At 40.2% G+C, this 23,675-nt stretch overlaps 1 long non-coding RNA gene across 1 annotated transcript; it reads right to left on the bottom strand.

Moving 5' to 3' along the window:
- Nucleotides 1-3,727: 3,727 nt before the first annotated feature.
- LOC122139264 lies at nucleotides 3,728-5,029 on the bottom strand. Its single transcript, XR_006156162.1, has 3 exons — nucleotides 4,908-5,029; nucleotides 4,101-4,166; nucleotides 3,728-3,886 (listed from the first exon to the last, which is right to left on the bottom strand). It is a non-coding gene; the product is annotated as an uncharacterized LOC122139264 (long non-coding RNA).
- Nucleotides 5,030-23,675: the final 18,646 nt, after the last annotated feature.

Genomic DNA, 23,675 nt, shown 5'->3' on the forward strand with positions numbered 1-23,675 from the left:
TGCATTTAGCAGACGCTTTTATCCAAAGCGACTTACAGTGCATTCAGGCTAACATTTGTTTACCTAACATGTTAGGTAATAGTTAATACTGTTAATAGTGTTCATCATCTGGCTGACTACGTCTTGTATTAATTTTTCTTAAAATTCCTGCCGTATGCACATAAACTGACAGTCATCACTGATAAGCTACTACTAAATATTGTAGAAACTTAATTTTCTGTAAAGTTGCTTTGCAATGATTTGTATCGTAAAAAGCGCTATACAAATAAACTTGAATTGAACTGAATTGAATTGAATTGAACATGACTGTCTCTGATGGGACATGTAACGTGCTGCCTGTATTTTGGCAGTTCATGGGAGAGATTTGCTTTATTAAAATTTCCAAGAATGATTAAAAGAGAGTCCGGGTACCTTTGCTTCATTTCAGTTATTTGTTCAGCCAGCTGTTGCAGCGCTGCGTACACATTCATGAGAATGAAGTAGAAGTAGGAGGATTTACAGTTTATGAAGAGAAGGTTTAATTCAGAAGTAATACTTATACATTAAACAACTTTCTCTGGCACACGTAGTTGCCAAACCTATGCTTATATAGAAGAAAGCTCTGTCTGCATGGCACTGTCCAGTATGGTTTTTGTCAAGACATTCCTTGACAGTCCATCTAATTATTGTAGGAGGTGATATAGCCTATAGATGCAAAAATAAAGGATTGCAAGAAGGGTCCTCTTTAAGAATCCTATATATCCTAAAACTCTATTTTTCTGTTACACATAACTGTGGAAGAACTGATGATGGCACATTTTGATATTTGGCTGACCAATCAGTGGAAATGGGTGTTTCATGCCTGACAACATGTGGAAATTGAATATTCAAGCTGTTTATCGATTTTCTATACCTGAAACTAAAAAAATAAAATCAATAAATAAATCAAGCTGAATTTCTGTTTATAATTTTTTGTTTCTGTGGTAGAAAAAATGGAAATTGAATAAAATTCTGTATTTTTTTTCTGCTTTCAATGTTAAATCAAAAAGTTAATAATCGGAACCTACATGGGTTGACTGGTTTGTCTTCCAGATCGATTTGAAGATAACGCAGAGGATGTTCCGGCAGAAAATCCAGCAAAAGAGAAAGATCTTCAGCAGCTGAGAGAGGCTGTGGAGTCTTATGAGGTGAGTCTCAGTTAGGACTCTTCTCCAGACCCTTACGAAAAAGTAGTATACTTCAAGTTTATTTTATTAAGTATACTTAAGTAAAGTTCAAGTATATTTTTAAGTATACTTTATGTAGCAAGTATACAAATATCAGTGTTCTAGTAGTATACTTGTAAGTGAACTGTTTCAATACTCCTTGGGGACTAAATTGGCCCACTTTTCTAGTATATAAAAGTATACTTTTAAGTATCCTTTAAGTATAACAGTAGCAAACTTTGAGTACACAACTAGTTTACCTCTATGTTTGTAGTTTGTACTGCAATTATACTAAAAGTGAACTTATATGTATACTTTACTAATTAAATACTTTGTACACTTTGAAGTATACTTCAGTAAACTACTAGTTTAGTACTTTTATACTGTAAGTATACTCATAAGTTTTCTTTAAGTGAACTTTACATCATACTTTAAGTATACTACTATGTCCCTATTTAGGTATTAATGTGTGTACATTTTGACATATGAATATCTGAACATACAAAACATCCAAAGATACTGTAGAACAGGTTATCTGCTTGTAAACAAAAACATTTTATTCTAGCTTCATGCATTCTTTTTTTAAACACTTTAATGTGGGTAAGTTTCATAAAAAATAAAGAAATAACATTAAACAAAAAGCTGAAAAAAGACTATGAATTGGATTCAGAATGATAATCAAAACGTAGATGTATTTGATCAATTCCCCAAAGCTTGACTGTAATTATTACCTCTTCATCAGTCGACATTTTATTCCATAACGTTACAGTTTTGATGCTGTTTCATGCCAGATGATCATGTTGCATGTGCTAGTATGTGATGTGTTTTTTTTTCTTCTTCAATTGTGTTTTTTTGGAAATTCTGTGCAGATGTGTACTAGCGCCCTCTACCATATAATAATGAAAACACATTCTAGGAATAGCTCAAATCAATAGTATGTTCCTGCACAACTGGAGGCTGCAGTTTCAGGACCACAGATCTAGGACCCCAGTTCTAGGACCCTAGTTTTTCGTGACAGCGCCACCTACCGTACTGGATGATATAGCGATGGCTGCAGTTTCAGGACCGCGGTTCTAGGACCCTGTTGGTTTAGTTTGTAGTCATGTTTGTATATAGCATCAATATATTAATCACAGTAGTATTTGTTTTTTAAATGTGATTTTTGATTTAAAATGCATCAGAGGTTAATTACTAAGTGTGCTTTGAGTCACAATTTAAAATTTAAACATGAATTTACACAAAATATAAATGAAATCTGTGTATCAATTTTAAAACAATTGTAAAAAAAATGGAGAACCTTAAAAGTCTTAGTCTCTTGAATTATACAGTATACTGATTAACCTCCTTAAGGTGAATTAGCTCATTATCAGGTAAGTTAAAGTTGGAATCAGCGTATGCAGTCACTAAATTACAGCCGATATTTTAAAAGGTTGTTGAGAGGCAAGACAAGACACAAGAATGATTCAAGAATGTTTATTATATATATAAATGTATGTATATATGTGTATGTATATATATATATATATATATATAATATATATATATATATATATATGTGTGTGTATATATATTATATATATATATATATATATATATATATATATATATATATTATATATATATATATAATATATCATATATATATATATATATATCTATATATATATATATAGTGTATGATATACTACCGTTCAAAAGTTTGGGATCATTAAGACTTGAAATTTTTTTTTTTAAAGAAGTCTCTTCTGCTCATCTAGGCTGCATTTATTTGATCAAAAATTCAGAAAAAAAAACTGTAATCTTGCAAAATGTTATTAGAATATAAAATAATGGTTTCTACTTAAAAAATCTTTAAAATATAATTTATTTCTGTGATGAAAAGCTGAATTTCCATCACCCATGACTCCAGTGTAAAGTGTCACATGATCCTTCAGAAATCATTCTAATATGCTGATTTATTATTAGAATTTTCAATGTTGGCAACAGCCAAATATTTTTTTGGAAGCTGTGATGCTTTTTTTTTCAGGATTCTTTGATGAATAAAAAGTTAAAAAGAAGAGCATTTATTTATCTTTTCTAACAATATACACTACTGTTCAAATGTTTGGGGTCGGTAAATTTCTATTTTCTTTCTTTTTTGAAAGAAAATAAAACTTTTATTCAGCAAGGATGTGTTAAACTGAGAAGTGATAGAAAAGATTTATATTGTTAGAAAAGTATTATTTTATTTTAAATGAATGCTGTTGTTTTTAACTTTTTTTTTTTTATCAAAGAATATTGATGATGTTTTTTTTAGCTTCCAAAATATTGTTTGGCAGCACAACTGTTGATAATTTTAGTAATAAATCATCATATTAGAATGATTTCTGAAGGATCATGTGACACTTTATACTGGAGTAATGCTGATGGAAATTCAGCTTTGATCACAGAAATAAATTATATTTTAAAGGATATTTAAATAGAAACCATTATTTTATATTATAATAACATTTTGCAAGATAACCGTTTTTTTCTGTATTTTTGATCAAATAAATGCAGCCTTGATGAGCAGAAGATACTTCTTTAAAAACATTACAAGTCTTACTGATCCCAAACTTTTGAACGGTAGTGTATATATATATGTCATTTGTGCGACAACAGCACCAAAGCGAACCCCTTTTCCATCAGTTGCTGCATGGATAGAATGGCTGTAGGCTTCAACTCTAGAGAAAGAGAGAGCGAGAGACAGAGAGAGAGAGGGATAAATAAGAAACATTTGTTTAACATATTCAACTGAAATTCATTATATATATATATATATATGATTTAACACTTATGCACTGTTGGAGTTTTAGAGAGAGAGCCAAACAGAATATACATGTTACTGACATCTAGTCACAAACTTCAAATGTGTAAGTACATAAGAGCAATACTCACCAATTGAATGATCTCCCTTCTTTCCTCAATTGTTTGTCAATCTTTCTATTAAGTTCTTCCACTTCACTGGAATAGTTATCAGAGAACAATCACTTTTGTGATAACAGAAATATCAGTAGCAAAAATGGTGCACTAGGCATTATGCAAAAATAATTCATATTGTACTCTGACCTGAAATGATAATCTGGACCAGAAAGAAGACTTGTTAGAATATTTTGAGATCATGAAAATATCCCTAGTGCCTTTTTAAATCACCTTCCTACAATGAGCCTAACCAAATCCATAAAATCACTTCATATTGGCCATGCAGAACATGACAGAAACTAACACATGATAACAATGGACTGTATGTGGAGTAGGCCTGCAGATTAGGCCAAATTGTAACAAGCTATTAAAACTGCCAAACGCCTCATTCATCATTGCTCCAACTAGGCAGTCAGTGCAGTTTAATTATGAAAGATATTTTATACTTAAATATGGTAAAACAACGAGTATTAAGCCAGTATTCCCACTAATACATTAAGCTGCAGGTAAATCTTACAAACCTTACATCAACCATGCTCTTGTCATCTGATAAGTTTAATTAATGTGCTGGCTAGATTCACTTATAATACTTCGTCATTAAAATTCAACAAGGATTTATGAAATCATGGCCACGAATTAACGTCGTAGTAAATAATAAAACTAGCTCACGAATTTCTTAATTTGTGAGAATTAATTTTAATTCATAGTTAGCCGTTCTCACTATGTAAACTTCGCACCGTTTAAACGTTATAAAATAAAACTTAATTAAATATCGGTACTCACCGTCTGATTGCTGTCCACGTCGTCCATCTTTAATTAGTGTTGATCCATTACGGTAGGATGGCGCTGTCACAAAAAAACTAGGGTCCTAGAACTGCGGTCCTAGAACCGTGGTCCTGAAACTGCAGCCTCCGGTTGTGCAGGAATACCCTTCTCGTTGTGATAAAATATGTTGTTTTGTAAGTCTGTGTTATTTTTACTTTTTTGCTTTTATATGTATATTTCTGAGGAGTACATACAGCCCATTTCTGAGAAGTACATAAAAAGTAAACTAAAAACATACTTTCCTATTTGTAGTTTAAAATAAGTATACTAATAGCACACTTGAATAAACTTTTTCGTAAGGGGAGCTGAAGCTTTTTCACTCCCACTGAAGTTATGTGATTGTGATTTGTCCTAACAGCGCTCTGCAGAGACAACAGTGGAGGACATTGAAAAGATGTTTATGGAGTTCATCTGCACCATTGAGAGAAGCCGCTCTGAAGTTACACAGTTCAGACATCAGGAAAAGGCTGCAGTGAGTCAATCTGAAGAAGGACTGGAGCAGGAGATCAATGTTCTGAGAAGGAGAGATGCTGAGCTGGAGCAGCTTTCACACAGGATCACATCCAGTTCCTGCAGGTAACAGACCTAATGAACCTAAACAAGATTCTGCAATGACAGGAGACTAAGGAGCACTTACAAATAGACTTCAACTCTGGAAATGTCCCTCAAACTGCACAATTTATACGTCTCATTTGTCTGAAACAGGAGGCTCAATTTATAAGCTAACCTAACCTGAATCAGGTGTGTTTAATTAAGGAGACATGCAAAATGCTCATTGTTGAGGGACTTCAGGAACAGGGTTGAAATCCCTGGTCTTAGGAAATAGTCTTTCTTCTGGAAGATAAATTTGCATCACCAACAATTTAACTTAAAGGTGCAATAGGTGATTGTCTTCAGAAACATTTTTTGTTATACTGGTTGAAAGTCTCTTCACATCCCGATAGCAATCATTAAGTTATGTGGTTTAAATGTATTTATATATTCTGTGGAAGGCATAGGACCAAGAAATGTACGTCCAATCAAAACACTTGGTCCGAGCATTTTAAATAGCTTTCCTACCTGCCTGTCAACGTACAGTGGGTACGGAAAGTATTCAGACCCCCTTAAATTTTTCACTCTATTATATTGCAGCCACTTGCTAAAATCATTTAAGTTAATTTTTTTCCTCATTAATGTACACACAGCACCCCATATTGACAGAAAAACACAGAATTGTTGACATTTTTGCACATTTATTAAAAAAGTAAAACGGAAATATCACATGGTCCTAAGTATTCAGGACCCTTTGCTCAGTATTTAGTAGAAGCACCCTTTTGATCTAATACAGCCATGAGTCTTTTTGGAAAGATGCAACAAGTTTATCACCTGGATTTGGGGATCCTCTGCCATTCCTCCTTGCAGATCCTCTCCAGTTCTGTCAGGTTGGATGGTAGACGATGGTGGACAGCCATTTTCAGGTCTCTCCAGAGATGCTCAATTGGGTTTAAGTCAGGGCTCTGGCTGGGCCATTCAAGAACAGTCATGGAGTTGTTGTGAAGACAGTCCTTCATTATTTTAGCTGTGTGCTTAGGGTCATTGTCTTGTTGGAAGGTGAACCTTCGGCCCCAGTCTGAGGTCCTGAGCACTCTGGAGAAGGTTTTCGTCCAGGATATCCCTGTACTTGGCCGCATTCATCTTTCCCTCGATTGCAACCAGTCGTCCTGTCCCTGCAGCTGAAAAAACACCCCCACAGCATGATGCTGCCACCACCATGCTTCACTGTTGGGACTGTATTGAAAGGTGATGAGCAGTGCCTGGTTTTCTCCACACAATACCGCTTAGAATTAAGGCCAAAAAAGTTCTATCTTGATCTCATCAGACCAGAAAATCTTATTTCTCTGTTTTTTAGCAAACTCCATGTGGGCTTTCATGTGTCTTGCACTGAGGAGAGGCTTCCGTCGGGCCACTCTGCCATAAAGCCCTGACTGGTGGAGGGCTGCAGTGATGGTTGACTTTCTGCAACTTTCTCCCATCTCCCGACTGCATCTCTGGAGCTCAGCCACAGTGATCTTTGGGCTCTTCTTTACCTCTCTCACCAAGGCTCTTCTCCCCAGATAGCTCAGTTTGGCCGGACGGCCAGCTCTAGGAAGGGTTCTGGTCATCCCAAACGTCTTCCATTTAAGGATTATGAGGCCACTGTGCTCTTAGGAACCTTAAGTGCTGCAGAATTTTTTTTGTAACCTTGGCCAGATCTGTGCCTTGCCACAATTCTTTCTCTGAGCTCTTCAGGCAGTTCCTTTGACCTCATGATTCTCATTTGCTCTGACATGCACTGTGAGCTATAAGGTCTTATATAGACAGGTGTGTGGCTTTCCTAATCAAGTCCAATCAGTATAATCAAAACACAGCTGGACTCAAATGAAGGTGTAGAACCATCTCAAGGATGATCAGAAGAAATGGACCGCACCTGAGTTAAATATATGAGTGTCACAGCAAAGGGTCTCAATACTTAGGACCATGTGATATTTCAGTTTTTCTTTTTTAATAAATCTGCAAAAACAATTCTGTGTTTTTCTGTCAATATGGGGTGCAGTGTGTACATTAATGAGGGGAAAAAAATGAACTTAATTGATTTTAGCTAATGGCTGCAATATAACAAAGAGTGAAAAATTTAAGGGGGTCTGAATACTTTCCGTACCCACTGTATGTATCTGCATACCTCTGCGCACCCTGCTTGCGCAGACAGAATACATCATTAGCGCATTCACACACGCTGTGCAGACAGAGCTAGAATGGCAGACAAACATCAACAACCCGGTCTTCCTTCGTGGTATTGTAGTACTTTTAATGACACATGATGTAGTACTTTTGTTGTTTTTTCGAGTGCTAGTGAAAATATTTTGCATGTCTCGCTTAATTAACACACCCGATTCAGATGACCAACTCAAGCTACGTGAATGAACTGTTCCGATTGATATGATCCCTACACCGTGTTCATTGCTCCCTACTCCCTGAGCAGGGGTTTACTTCACTTCGGAACATGGACTGTAATTGGGAACCGCTGATGTAGCCTAATGTAGTAAGGTTGTCTCTGGTATTTTGGTCTGTGAGCATAAATGCATTCAGGGGGCGTGGTTTTGAATGGCTATTGCAGGGAGGGTGGGACGTTCTTTTTCAGTGCTATCAGGCTAATGTTAGCATTTTCCAACATCTATTGCACCTTTAAGTAACTGGAATAATTTACTTTTAAACTCCACTAATGTTTAAAATTTTACCTATTTTTTCTCTTTTTTGTGTTTTGTGTGGGGTTTCTCGACTTTAGCTTCAAACTTTATCAAACACACACCTGAACACGCTAATCAAGGTAATCTTCAGGATTACTAGAAAGCTGAACAGTGGAACAACTTTTTCCTCCAAACTATTTGAAGAAATAATTTATTTAAAATACACATTTTGAGAAAGGTTCACCAAAATTGGGTCAGGTGAAAATGATCTATTCAATTCAGTTCAATTGAAGTTTATTTGTATAGCACTTTTTACGATACAAATCATTGCAAAGCAACTTTACAGAAAGTTAAGTTTCTACAATATTTAGTAGTAGCTTATCAGTGGTGACTGTCAGTTTATGTGCCATACGGCAGGGATGCTCGTAAAAAAATTCAAAAAAAGACGTAACCATACAGACGATACCACTATTAACAGCAATTATGCAATCAAACTTATAGCAAAATGTGGTAGTTCTGTAGTTGTTGTCTGGGTGGTTAGCATCATCTGAGCTTATCCAAGTACTATCAAAAGTCCAGCGTTTTGTGACCTTAGGGAGCGTGATGGATTGTTGCGCGGTAGAAGACTAGTTAGGTACGCAGGAGCTAAGCCATTAAGAGCCTTATAAGTAAGTAATAATATTTTGTAACTGATACGGAACTTAACAGGTAGCCAGTGCAGAGACTGTAGTATTGGGGTAATATGATCATATTTTCTTGACCTGGTAAGGACTCTATCCACTGCATTTTGGACTACCTGTAGCTTGTTTATTGAGGATGCAGGACAACCACCTAGAAGTGCATTACAATAGTCCAGTCTAGAGGTCATGAACACATGATATATTTTTCGATATATGAAGATGGCGGCGCGGCCACACGCAGCGGCTTCTCTCTGTCCCGACAGAACGGTGTTTTCGTGTTTTTTGTCTTGTGAGTCGCAGTGTTTTTGCACGTTGTCGTCACGTCTACCTGTCTGTAAGCGCAATTACAGTCGCGAGTTTCTGCTCGATGTCGGCAAGAACCGCATTTTTACAGTTAAACTCCGCGCAAGCGGAACAGCTGCGGGATCTCGATCTGCTACGGAGGCCTTCACCATCATCGACCCCCCACTACTGCATCTCGCCCGCAGCGGAGGCGCCACAAGCGGCGTGAGAGGAAAGGAAGCAGGAAAAAAGTCCGGGGGGAAGCGGCGGAGGTATCCGGGCTAGGCTAACGGCTAACCCACACAAGCCATCTGTCCCCACCATCGTACTGGCTAACGTACGCTCGTTGGACAATAAACTGGACTACATTCGTTTACTACGCTCAACTCAGAGGACTGTAAGAGACTGTTGTTGTTTTTGTGTTCACGGGAAAACATGGCTCAGCAACAGCGTTCCAGATGGCGCTATTCAGCTCGACCAGCTGACGTGCTATCGAGCGGGACAGAGCTCTCGTTGCGGGAGGAAAAACCCACGGCGGCGGGCTTTGTGTTTACATCAATGACGCGTGGTGCCGCGATACTGTTGTGATCAGCAAACACTGCTCAACCCTGGTGGAGTTTATGATTATTAAGTGCCGGCCGTTCTATCTGCCGAGGGAATATACTGCTATACTGCTCATTTCAGTGTACATTCCCCCATTCAACATCACCAGCAACAGGAACGACGCACTTAATGAACTGTAACCAACACATCAGTGAGCAGCAGACAGCACACCCGGATGCTTTTCTCATCATAGCTGGGGATTTCAACCATGCTGACCTTAAGAGGTGGTGTTTCCCAAAATACACCAGCACATCAACTTTCCAACACGAGGTAATAACATTTTGGACTTTGTTTACACCACACAGAGAGGAGCTTACAAAGCCCTCCCCCACCTCGGAGCCTCAGATCACATCACTGTTATGCTAATGCCTGCATACAGACCACTCATTAAAGTCGCCAAACCAGTTTACAAACGATTAAAGTGTGGCCAGAAGGATCATCAGAGATTCTTCAGGACTGCTTCAACACAACTGACTGGGACATGTTTTAAACAGGCTGCCACATGCAATAACACCACTGACCTCCAGGAGTACTCAGAGACTGTTACTGCCTACATCATAAGTGTATTGATGATGTAACGATCACAAAAACTATCACTGTCCGGGCCAACCAGAAGCCATGGATGACGGGGGAGGTCTTCAGACTCCTGAAGACAAGGAATGCTGCCTTCAGAGCTGGAGATGAGGTGGGCCTGAGAACAGCTAGGGCCAACCTGTCCCCGCGGCATCAGAGAGGCTAAGAGACAGCACTCCAGGGAGGATAGCTCACCAATTCAGCGACAGCAGAGACACTAGGAGCCTGTGGCAGGGGATACAGACCATTACGGACTACAAGCCCCCACCACGGACCTGTGACAACAACATCTCTCTGCTGAACGAGCTGAACACCTTCTTCGCTCGCGCTTTGAGCAACAAAACAGCACCACTGCACAGAAGACTCCACCTCCTCCCGGCGACCAGGTGATGAATCTGACCCCAGACAGTGTGAGGAGATCCTTCAGCAGGATCAATGCCCGCAAAGCTCCGGGTCCTGACAACATCCCTGGGCGTGTACTGAAAGACTGTGCAGCAAGAACTCACTGATGTCTTCACAGACATTTTTAACATCTCATTGAGTCAGGCTGTTATTCCCACATGCTTTAAAACTACCACTATCATCCCAGTCCCGAAGAAGCCATCTCCATCCTCGCTTCAATGACTACCGTCCTGTTGCACTTACCCCCATCCTCATGAAGTGCTTTGAACGGCTAGTCATGCACCACATCAAGTCTGCCCTCCCCCCCTCCCTGGACCCATTCCAGTTTGCATATCGGTCCCCAACCGGTCGACCCGATGATGCCATCTCCACTGCCGTCCACTCAGCACTCACCCATCTGGAAAAAAAGGACTCTTATGTCAGAATGCTGTTCATAGACTTCTTTCAGCATTCAACACAATCATCCCTCAACAGCTCATCTACAAGCTGAGTCAGCTGGGGCTCAACACTTCGCTGTGCAACTGGCTGTTGGACTTTCTGACTGGAAGACCTCAGGCAGTACGGGTCGGCAGCAACACATCCAGCACCATCACACTGAACACTGGGGCCCCCCAAGGATGTGTGCTGAGCCCCCCTCCTCTTCACTCTGCTGACCCACGACTGCACACCGTCACACAGCTCCAACCTCTTCATTAAGTTTGCGGATGACACGACTGTGGTGGGTCTCATTAGCAACAGAGATGAGACAAACTACAGGACGAGGTGAGCCGCCTGGCGCGGGTGGTGCAGTGACAACAATCTCTCTCTGAACGTGGAGAAGACGAAGGAGGATTGTTGTGGACTTCAGGAGAGCACACACTCAGCACGTTCCTCTGACCATCAACGGTGCGACTGTGGAGAGAGTGAGCAGCACCAAGTTCCTGGGTGTGCACATCACAGAGGACCTCTCCCTGGACCGACAACACTGCAGCACTGGCCAAGAAATCACAGCAGCGTCTCTACTCCTCCGCAAACTGAGGAGAGCCAGAGCCCCACCCCCCATCATGTACACATTCTACAGGGGCACCATCGAGAGCATCCTGACGAGCTGCATCACTGTGTGGTATGGCGCCTGCAACGCGTCCTGCCGAAAGACTCTACAACGCATAGTGAGAGCAGCTGAGAAGATCATTGGTGTCTCTCTTCCCTCCCTCCAGGACATTTATGGAACACGTCTCACCCGCAAAGCCCTCTGCATCACAGGTGATCCCCACTCACCCATCACACAGCTTCTTCAGCCTGCTACCATCAGGGAGGAGACTGCGGAGTCTCCAGGCCATCAGAGGACCAGCAGACTGAAGGACAGCTTCATCCACCAGGCTGTCAGGAAGCTGAACTCCCTCCCGAACCTGCCCCCCCCTCCCCTCTTCTTCCCCAGGCACCACTGAACTATGAACCCCCCCCCCACTAATTATATGATGACATGCACGAGTCACTTGTGCAGCATTGGTCTGCTCACTCACCGCTCACTACCTCATTCGGCATGGAACTACCTCATCAGTCAGTTAAATAACTGCTCTTGGTCACTTGTCACTTGTCACTTTAATCAGACTTAAGATATTTTTAATAAGTGATTTTTTTGCACTAAAAAATCTTTAACTGCACTGTTGTTCACTTCATTGATTTGCACTATATCTGTCATTTACCTTGCGCTGCTTTATTTAACTTTAACTTTATTTTTAACTTTTATTTTTATTATATGTCTTTTTTTTTTTTATATATTTTCCTTATTGTATAATTGTATCTACATTTTATATTTGATCTAGTTATTTTTTTTTTAGGCTTTAATGTTAATGTTATCTGTATGCACCGGGGGTCTGAGAGTAACGCAATTTCGATTCTCTGTATGTATGTAGTGTACATGTGGAAATTGACAATAAAGCAGACTTGACTTGACTTGACTTGACTTGAACTAGCTTTTCTGCATCAGAAACGGGTAACATCTATGAGCAGCAATGTTTTAATAAATATATAAAATAGAGATAATCCAGGAAAATGCAGAGAAAAGAAGAGAGGAAAATAAAAAATATAACAGCTTTACAGAGTAATGTAAAGACTATAACAAACAACTCAAGGAACAGACATAGGGCAGTCTATTCAAAGGGGTTAACAAGGAACCAAAACAAGACAAGTGAAACTAATCGGTAACTAAGGAAACAAACAAGAGAATCATGAAAAACAGAAAGACAGAAAACACTATAAACAAGAATTGTGAACATAGGCAAAACAGGGTAAAAATTAGTTTAACAAAATAGTCCTAAATACAAACAGGTTGTGACACAAACCTGATTAAATTGATGTTTGTTTTTTTATACTATTTGCCTGTAACAGTTCATTAATTTGACCATGAAGACACCAAACAGTAAGAAAGAATATATATTAGCAGTGCTTCACAGAATTAAGACCAGACAAAATCTTACATTTTAACCATCCCCTATGGGTCCTTTGAGAAGTTTGCTCAGAAGTTATGATAAATTGAACATCGTCACAGCAGGGACAAACTGTGGCGCTGGTATGATAATGGCCTCCATGACCATGTAAGGTCCACGCACTCGGTCCAAGGAAGGTATCTGGTGCTGGCTGAAGGTTTCTTGCATGTTTGGTCTTTTCAGCGTGCAAAGTTAAGTTCAATTCTAATCTGACTCCATTTTGGTATGACCTCGAATTTAGGTTGAAAGGCAAGTTGGTTGATTGACTGTCTCTAATTATTACTGTTATTATTCTGACATTTGATTATTCCAGTTGACTCTTTAGTTTATATTTACTCGTTCATTAGGAATCTATGTCACTCAGGGTGTATGATGCCGGCCGATGTATACGTGTACCCCACAATCACAAACTCTCCAGTCTGATCATTAGTCAGAGGTTATGACTAACTATTTAATAGACCGCCTCATGCTTGTCATTCTTTAAATTGTGGTTCTGTTAAGCCCCCTACAGTCACCCATGTAACAACTTAATTAAAGCTCAAACAATAATCAGAGGTTATGGCTAGCACTTTGAAATATGCTATTCCAATCGTGTTTTACCTAGCCCCCTATTATTAATCTAATTATATAATATAGTGAGACAATAACCAGAGGTTATGGCTAGTACTATGAAATATGCCCAAACCATGCTAATATTCCAGTAGTATTTTGTCTAGCCCCCATAGTTAATGCAACTGCATAACAACTTAACTAAAGTCAGGGAGTTAGTCAGAAATCTATAATCTCACCTGATGTGCCTCGTTCTCCATCTAGCCTGAGATCTAGTATGTACTAACCCTGGACACAGATTTGCGGTAACATACGCCTTCACTTAATCTACTTGAGAAAATAATTTCAGAGTAGGTCAGAATAAATCAAATGTAACAATTTATTATCAGTCAGGTAAGTTTTATGCCAATTACATAGCCAATTCAGAGATATCAAATCAATACAAGACATCAAATTCTCAAAGATGATAAGAGTAAAAGATTCATACCTGACTTAAGGAAAATACATAATATGGAGTGAAGAGACACACACCATATTACGGGCTTTCTGGCTACAGAATCGCCCTGATCCTCTTGCAACATTTCCTTAAGTACCTCAGACCAAGACAAACATCCCCCAAGAATGGAGACAGGAACTAACAATTGAAATTTGCACTAACTCAGGTCCTAGACCCTGGTTTACAACTCAAAGGGAACAGAAGATAATTTACATGAAAGACCCTGGGAAAGGGCACTCCCATTACAGTAATCAAAATATCTCTTAACCCTTAGGATCTGTACTTTCTGGATCTTTTAGTCTACTTTTGTAAGAATTGAGACCATTGTACCAGTTGCACTGAGACATTTCAAATGATACCAGACATGACTGTTAGTTCACTTGCATTGACATTTTTATGTTATCATTTTGAGCACACTAAGTAGAAGGAAGGATGGGTGAAGGGATTTAAAATGAAACAAATGGACAGAAGGGAAGGAGGTCTCCTAGACCTCCACTCTGTGGGGTGTCTCGAAGATGCTCATGTATGTTTGTATTGTCTGTTTCCCGGGAGATCAAAGTATCTGAGGTTCTTTTATCCTTACAACCGCGATAAAGGAACAGGAGACAGCCACCGTGGCCGTAAAATGTTCGAGGATGGACCCTTTCTTCCTCCTAGGTATTTATTCAATACAGTGGCTAAATTAATGAAAAATAAAGCATCAACAGGTGCTGACATTTCCCAACACTACAGCTGTAATTACTTTATGAGCTACTTTACTTCCAAGAGCGATACTATTAAATATAAAATTGTAACACAATGGGAAGAGCATTTAACTGTTCATGAGGTGGATTGCCTGGGTGAAGAAACTTTTTTTAAGCCTGGCTGTCCTGGTGTTCGGTGCTCTGTAGCGCCGTCCCAATGGCAAAAGTTCAAAGAGGAGATGGCTTGGATCTGAGGGATCCAGAGTGATTTTCTGAGCCCTTTTCTTCACTCAAGATCAGGGGTGACCAACCCTGTTCCTGGAGATTTACCTTCCTGCAGAGTTCAGTTCCAACCCTGATCAAAAACACACCTGTCTGTAATTATCAAGTGCTCCTTCAGATCCTAATTAGTTGGTTCAGTTGTGTTTGATCAGGGTTGGAGCTGAACTCTATAGGAAGGTAGATCTCCAGGAACAGGGTTGCTCTAGATGTATACAGTTCTTGTAGGGTGTGCAGGGGAGCACTAATAATCCTTTCAGCAGCCCGTACCGTTCTCTGTAGTCTTCCTATGTCTGATTTTGCAGCTGAATCAAACCAGACAGTTATTGAAGTGCACAGAACAGACTCAGTGCTGTCTATGATGGTGAGTGGGGGGAGAGCAGGGGCGTTTCTCCACGATCATCTCCACAGTTTTGAGAATGTTCAGCTCAAGGTTGTTGTGACTGCACCACTATCCATGATGGTGTGTCTGTAAGCAGACTCGTCACCATCCTGGATGAGGCCGATGACTGTAGTGTCGTCTGCAAATTTCAGGAGCTTGACAGAGGGGTCTTTGGAGGTGCAGTCGTTGGTGTACAGCGAGAAGAGCAGCAGGGGGAGAGAGAACACATCCCTGAGGGGCACCAGTGTTGGTGGAGCAGCTGTTGGACATGAATTTCCCCAGTCTCACTAACTGTTGCCTATCTGTCAGAAAGCTGGTGATCCACTGACAGATAGAGCTAGGAACAGAGAGCTGGGTCAGTTTGGTCTGGAGGAGTGCTGGGATGATTGTATTGAAAGCTGAACTGAAGTCCACAAACAGGATCCTCACATAAGTCCCTGTTTTGTCCAGATGTTGCAGGATGTAGTGCAGTCCCATGTTGACTACATCATCCACAGACCTCTTTGCTCGATAAGCAAACTGCAGGGGGTGCAGTAATGGTCTAGTGATGCCTTTCAGATAAGCCTGCACCAGTCTCTCAAATTACATCATGACCACAGATGTTAGGGCAACAGGTCTTTAATCATTAAGTCCTGTGATTTGGGGTTTCTTTGATGATGGTGGAGGATTTGAAGCAGGAAGGGACTTCGCACAACTCCAGTGATTTGTTGAAGATCTGTGAAAAGATAGGGGCCAGTTGATCAGAACAGATTTTTAGACAGGTTGGTGTAACACCTTCTGGGCCTGGTGCTTTTCTTCTCATCTGCTTTCTGAAGACCTGACACATATCATCTTCACTGATGTGAAGTGCAGGAGGAAGGGAAAGGGGGGTTGCTGCAGGTGTTGATGGTTGTGTAGAGAGATGGTCCGAGCGGGTGTGGGGTGTGAGACCAGTTTCAAATCTACAATAAAACTCATTCAGGTCTTCAGCAAGGTGTTGATTTGCCTCCGTGCTGGGGGATGATGTTGTTTGCTGAAAACTGGTTTTCCAGACTTTTAGGGTAGCTCCTCTTAGCCACTCTGATCTCCTTTGTCAGTGTGTTTCTGGCATGATTGTACAAGATTCTGTCCCCACTCCTGTAGGCATCCTCTTTGGCCTGATGAAGATGTCTGAGTTTTTCTGTAAACCAAGGCTTATCATTGTTGTATGTTAAATAAGCCCTTGTAGAAATTCATATATCCTCACAGAAACTGATGTTACAGAATCTGTGTGCTCATCCAGATCGGTTGCAGCAGCTTCAAAAACACTCCAATCAGTGAGGTCAAAACAGGCTTGATCCATGTGACTATGGTAACCTTGGGATAAGTAGCAACAAACAGACTAATATATTAGTCTATATATTGTGTAGCTTGTACATTTGATGTTATGGGAAGTGTTCCCGGTTGCCCTAACTAATGCAGCCTAACAATCCCTTGTGGAATTTGAATATTAGAAATGTGTTCGTGTGTTATGTTTAAGTCATGTTAAAGAGATGGGTCTTTAATCTAGATTAAAACTAACAAGAGTTTGTCTGCCTCCCGAACAATGTTAGGTAGATTGTTCCAGAGTTTGGGCGCTAAATAAGAAAAGGATCTACCGCCCGCAGATGATTTTGATATTCTAGGTATTATCAACTGGCCAGAGTTTTGTGAGTGTAATGGACCTGGAGAGCTGAAATGCAACAGAAGCTCACTGAGATACTGGAGAGCTAAACCTTTCAGGGCTTTGTAGGTAATCAGCAGAATATTTAAATTTATACAGTGTTTAATAGGGAGCCAGAGCAGTGTTGAAGCTCACATTTTGCACTTCCTATTTACATAATCTTGTGTACGGCCATGAATGTCCTGTTATATGGACATTTATGGTTTACTATGTTTCATTATTCAGTTTTGAGGTGATGAGATTTAATTTCTGTTTTCTGTATTGTTTCCAGTCTCTCTCAGCACCTCCTGAATAAACAGAAGTACCCAACATTCCCTTCACTTCTTTCTTCTCTTTTGATGGTGAGAGAATCTGTCCATCAGCTAACAGACAAACTGGAGGATTTCTGCAAAGAGGAGATCATGAACATCTCTAACAGAGGTAAAGTCCTGGAGATTCATCTGCTCTCAGAAACCAGTCCATCATCATCTCATATCATGGAGAACATCATATTAGAAATGTCTTAGGAATGGATGCAGGATCATGAGAATCACACTGTTCATGTCTGTTGATTTCCACAGTCACATTCACCAACTTTGTTCCCAGAACCAGGGACGACCACTTACGATGTAAGTCACTAAACCTGCGTTCACACCATCAGTGTAGCTGAATGTCACTGTACCATGAGTCGTTTATGCGCGTTTCTGTCCCTCTAAAGCAGGGATGTCCAAACTCAGTCCTGGAGGGGCGTGTCCTGCAGAGTTTAGCTCTAGATTGGGTATGCACACCTGGCTGGAAGTTTTTAGTATGCCTAGTTAGAGCTTGATTAGCTGGTTCAGGTGTGTTTGATTGGGGTTGGAGCTAAACTCTTCAGGAACCTGCCGGGAAACCACGCCTGCTCTAATGTAATGGTCTAACTGCCCATTGAACTGGTAAACTAACTGCCCATGTGGACATATCTTTAGAAAACGTGATCATCATTCTTATTTGAAAAAGAAAAAAAAAAAAACTCAAATTCTGCTGTTGGAGAGTGTAATCATTGACCAGATGAATGATCTATCAATATATAATTTAAACTCACACTGCCAAATATTTCCAAAATGTCATTTTGAATTTGAATCTTATCTCTAATAATGAACTTTATGAAAGCAAAACTATTTTAATTTCAATGCTGACCAAAGTGCTTTACAGAAGAGCAAGAATTTTACCACATACACAGAAAACAGACCAGACAAAAATTTAAAACCACCTGTTTAAAAATGTAACATCACAGTAGTCAATACACTTAGGAAAACAAATAGGTTTTTAGCAAGGGCTTAAAAATAGACAAGGAAGGGGCCATTCTAATCTCTAAAGGCAGGGTATTCCAGAGTCATGGCCCTGCGACCGCAAACGCACACTCCGCTCTATGCTTTAGCCTAACGCGAGGGACCACCAACAGAGCCTGGTCACAGGATCGTAGGCTTCTGGACAGAGTATAAAGATGAAGAAGTTCAGAGAGATAGACAAGAGCTTTGTTATGTAGGGATTTATATACAAAGAGGAGAATTTTGAAGTCTGTTCTCTGACAAATCGGCAACCAGTGTAGGGATCTAAGTGATGTGTTCATGTTTACGACAGTTTAAAAGAAGTCTGGCTGCAGCATTTTGGACAAGCTGAAGTCGTGCAATTTGAGATTTAGATATACCGCAATATAAAGAATTGCAGTAATCTAGACGAGACGTAACAAACACATGAACAGCCATTTCTAGTGTTTTAGGAGTGAGAAAGTTTTTAATTTTAGACAGTAAACGAAGCTGATAGAAACTGGATCCAATAACAGAGGAGATATGTCTATAGAATTTTAAATGCTGGTCAATAATAATACCTAGGTTCTGCACCCGTGAGGATCTAAAAACGGATAAACTTTCTAGCTCAGGGCTTATACACTGAGAGTTCTCATTAGGACTGAAAACAATTACCTCGGTCTTGTCCTCGTTTAAAAAGAGGAAATTTTGGGCTAGCCATAATTTAACCTCCTCTAAACATTGGAGAAGAGAAGTGATCGCAGTGGAGTTGTTTTTCTTCACTGGAAGATAGATTTGAGTGTCATCTGCGTAGAAATGAAAAGACACACCATGTTTTCTTAGAATAGAACCCAGAGGTAGCATGTACAGAGAGAATAGAGAGGGAGCTAAAACAGAGCCTTGTGGAAGGCCACAGGTCAAAGGAGCAGGGGAAGAGGAAAAATTACCCAACTTCACTAAAAACATTGTCAGATAGGTATGACTGGAATCATGTCAGAACGTTTGCTTTTAGACCTACCCAAGACTCTAATCTAGATAATAGTAAGGAGTGGTCTATGGTATCAAAAAGCAGCCGATAAATCTAAAAGAATAAGAACCACAGAGTCCCCGGAATCAGTGGAGAGGTAAATATCATTTAACACTCGCGAAAGGGCGGACTCAGTGCTGTGAGCAGACTTAAAACCAGATAGAAAATACAATTACTAGTCAGAAAGCACTGAAGTTGATTCAGCACAATTTTCTCCAAAACTTTTTAAATGAAAGGCAAAACAGAAATAGGCCGAAAATTTAAAGTCGGCAGGAAGAGAGCCAGTTTGGAGACATTTATTAATAAGAGATAGCAGACCTGGCCCGATCGAATCAATAATTAATTTAAAAAATTTGGGGTGAATGATATCGCTAGAACAGAATGAAGGTTTAAGATTGTCAATCACCTCCTTCAATTCCTGGAGGTTGATGTGTTCAAAAGCATCCAAAAATGCAGGAAGATGACATGATTGGAGAGATGGTTAAAGTTAAGGTGGGGCAGACACCAAGTCTTAAGTTAGTAATTTTGTCACTAAAATATCTCAAGAAGCTTTCACAGAGAGCATCAGAGGCAACAGACAAGGTGTTAACAGAAGGATTGGTAACAGATTGAATAATTGAAAACAAAACCTTAGGTTTAGGGTGATTAGTTTCAATTAGGTTAGAAAAGTATGCAGCTTTTGCAGACTTAGCTGCAGTCTGGTAAGAAGTAAGAGAGTCTCTGAACATTTGAAGAGAGATATGCTGCCCGTCTTGTTTCCATTTACATTCTGCCTTTCTACAGTTTGGTCTTAGGAGACGGGTATCAGAGTTTTGCCACAGTACAGATTTTGTTTTTTGCAGTTTCATTTGCTGCCTTAAGCCAGGCAGAGTTCAAGAGGCTAAGATGTTGATCAGCATCCAAGTCAGATAACGGTTGATCCAAGTGCAACTGTGAGCAACATTCAGCAAAACACAAGTTGAAATTTGTGCCAAACTGTGGAGAGTAGAAACGAGAAAAACTTACAGGTGTATTAGAAAAATGAGAGAGCTCTGGAAGAGGCAGTGTTAATAATATAGGCTTAAAATTTAAAAGCATCGATAAGATTAAGAAAATCATGTGATAAGGGGTTAGACGGACAGCAGACATGGATATTAAAGTCGCCCACCAATAGAAAGCGATCGTAATTTTGGCAATATTGCCGATGAGTTCAGTGAAATGCTGTATAAAATACTTCGTAGAGTGTGGCGGACGGTAAATCACCCCTAGACATACAGGACCATTCCAGTCCAAGTGAAGAAACTGAAATTCAAAGCTGGAAAAGCCTGTTACAGGGACCAATCGACAGCGTGCAGAGAGAGGGTTCTTTAAAATTGTTACTATGCCACCCCCGCGTCCACTCGGATATATACAGTCTGCAGGGATCAGATCAGAAAACGGAGTTAGATCTCCAACCTTTATCCAGGATTCTGTGATAAACATAAAATCCAAGTTGTGAGATGAGTAAAAGTCATTTAATAAGAGGTCTTATTCACCAAGGAACGGGCATTTAACAATGCCATCTTCGGTGAAGAAACAATAACAGAAGATGAGGACGCTCTTTCCAGCGCGAGCAGATTTCTGTGAGTTACTCCCCGACGTCAGGAGCCGAGGCTGATTCGGTGGAGACTGGCATGAGAAACAGGGCTCGGGTGCAGGGGGAGAACAGGACGAAGCCACATCCAGCGGGTGCCAGGTAGAAGAGCCGCTGTAAAGCGATTCATGGGAAGGATCCGAGGCACATTCACTCAGCCGCTCTATCCTGGGTTTTATGTTTCTTTTGGATCATCAGTGAAACTGTGTTGAAGAATCAGAGACTGACGAGAGATTCTACCCATAATGCTTTGAGCTGCATGATAAATCAGTAACAGAGAGATGTTATAGAGTCTCTTCATGACTGTTACGTCCACAGGGATGTGTATTTATTTATTTTTTTTTAAATTCCATTATTAATGGTGAGCTAACATAGAAGTGGAAGCCCATTTGTGATTTTTATCTGATTGTGACAACCAACAAGTAGTACAGACCACCTTGTAACGTCCTTTTAAATGTGACTGTTTGCATGTGAAAATGTTCCAGGACCTTACTTGGATTGTAGTGGTTGTGTCTTGAATCATGAATCTTTGACTTCACTTGCCTTGTGTCAATCACTGTCATTCATGCACTGTAAAGAAAAAACTGTGATGTAATGTTCTTTCATGTGGGTTGACTTGCATTTAGTTTTTCTTGCAGTTTTGTGAAATGACAAGAAAAATCTTATCGGTGGGGTTGTTACGTCCACAGGGACGTGTATTTTTTTTTTTTTTTTTTTAATTCCATTATTGTTCTTGAATTTGTTTCATTGCTGTTCACAGATGTGGGTGTGGTTGAATGCCCTTTGTGTTTTTTGCTCGGTCTCTCCCTTTTCTCTCTCGTTCTGCTACTCCTCAGGGAAAATCATCACCACCTGTAGCTCGTTTGTGAGCGTGCCTGAAGACCAAGAGGATATAAGGGCAGTTTACACTCTGCCTGGGGACACACTTCTCCCCTGCTCCAGACTGAACCCTGTGCTAGCTTTTCGTGCAGAGACTATAGTTGTGATTAGCAGTGGCTAATTTTTATTTCTGCATGGACTGTTAATGGATATTGTTCCAGGTTGTGATTGAGCAAAAGGTATTGTGGCTCTTTTGTCTCAAGTGATTCTAGTCTGTGATTAGAGGGATGCTGTAGGGGGAGAGTGCCTCTTTCTTTTTCTATTGTATTCTGTTGCCTCTGTTTTTGTATAGCAAGGGAGGTGAGGGAAGTTGGCTGTATTTTTCTTTTCTTTTAAGGTGAGTTAGAGTTTTTCCTTAAATTGGTTAGTGGACTTTTGTTTGTTATTTTAGGCCTTGCCCTCCCCCGAGCCTTTGCTCCCATTTATATTGTGTTCTTTTCTGTCTTGTAAATAAAATTACAGGGACAGAGGATTGAAGTGTGTTCTCGCCTTTCGTATCCTCTTTACTTTTTTTTTTATCTTGTTACTTCCCTTTCGGACCCCTAGACACTGAGGGGATCGTAACAATGACATTAATACTGCAGCTGAACTTCTGTCACTGAAATAACAGTCAGAATAAATGTCCTAAATATTCATATAGACAGTAAGATCAGTGTGTGTGTGTGTGTGTGTGTGTGTGTGTGTGTGTGAGTCCGGCTGAGTGACGATGTGTGCTTTTCTCAATCAACTTCTTGGCTGATAGAAGGCTGTTATTGGGGGTTTGGGTACCAGGTAATGGGTGAGCATCAATCTAAGAGCGACAGTTCTTGAATGGAGGGATGGCTCTGTGAACGCTAAACTCTGTTGCTAGAAGTCAGCTAACTTTTCTTGTTTGTTTGTTTTTTTTCTTTTTCCCCTTGTTTGTTTATTTGTTTGTTCACTTCACCTTCCATAAATACAATAAACTGGATTACAATTTGGACCTGGATCACCTAGAAGACTACATCGACGAATGCTACAATAGACTCTGCATCATGGGACACTCTCAAAAAGCTAAAAAGCCACAAAGCCATGCATATCGGGCTCACCTGCCTCATCCAACGCATCTTCTTCACCCACATTCCTGCACCCCCCGTGCTGTCCCGAGGTAAGCGACATACTCACATCCATAGACAATAAACTGTCCGGACTGGACCCCAGAGTAGCATTAATAGAAGTACTGCACAAAGAATTTCAACAACTCCGCCACAGTCTGGAATACAGCCAACAACAAATCGACACGTTCACACAAGAAAACAGTTCGCTGCAGAACTCCGTTACAACCCTCACAACGCAACTGTCTACGGTTACCACTCAGCTCGCCTCCGTCACCGAAAATAAAATGATGAAAGAAACAATTTTGGACTTACAAGCATGCAGCATGAGGGACAATCTGATTTTCACCGGCATCGCTGAACCACCCGCTGACGAACCCGAGAAAGCAGTCAAGGATTTTATGGTTAAACAGCTCAAACTCCCAACAGAAACTGTCAACAACATCACTTTTCACTGTGTCCACTGTCTAGGAAAAAAACTCAGTAACGTCACCCGACCCCGCCCAATCATTGTTAAATTCAAACATTTTAAACAAAAAGAATTGGTTCATCGGCAGGGAAAACAGTTAAAGGACACTCACTATGGACT

Source organism: Cyprinus carpio, chromosome A4 (genome assembly GCF_018340385.1).
Source record: "Cyprinus carpio isolate SPL01 chromosome A4, ASM1834038v1, whole genome shotgun sequence".
Lineage (NCBI taxonomy): Eukaryota > Metazoa > Chordata > Actinopteri > Cypriniformes > Cyprinidae > Cyprinus > Cyprinus carpio.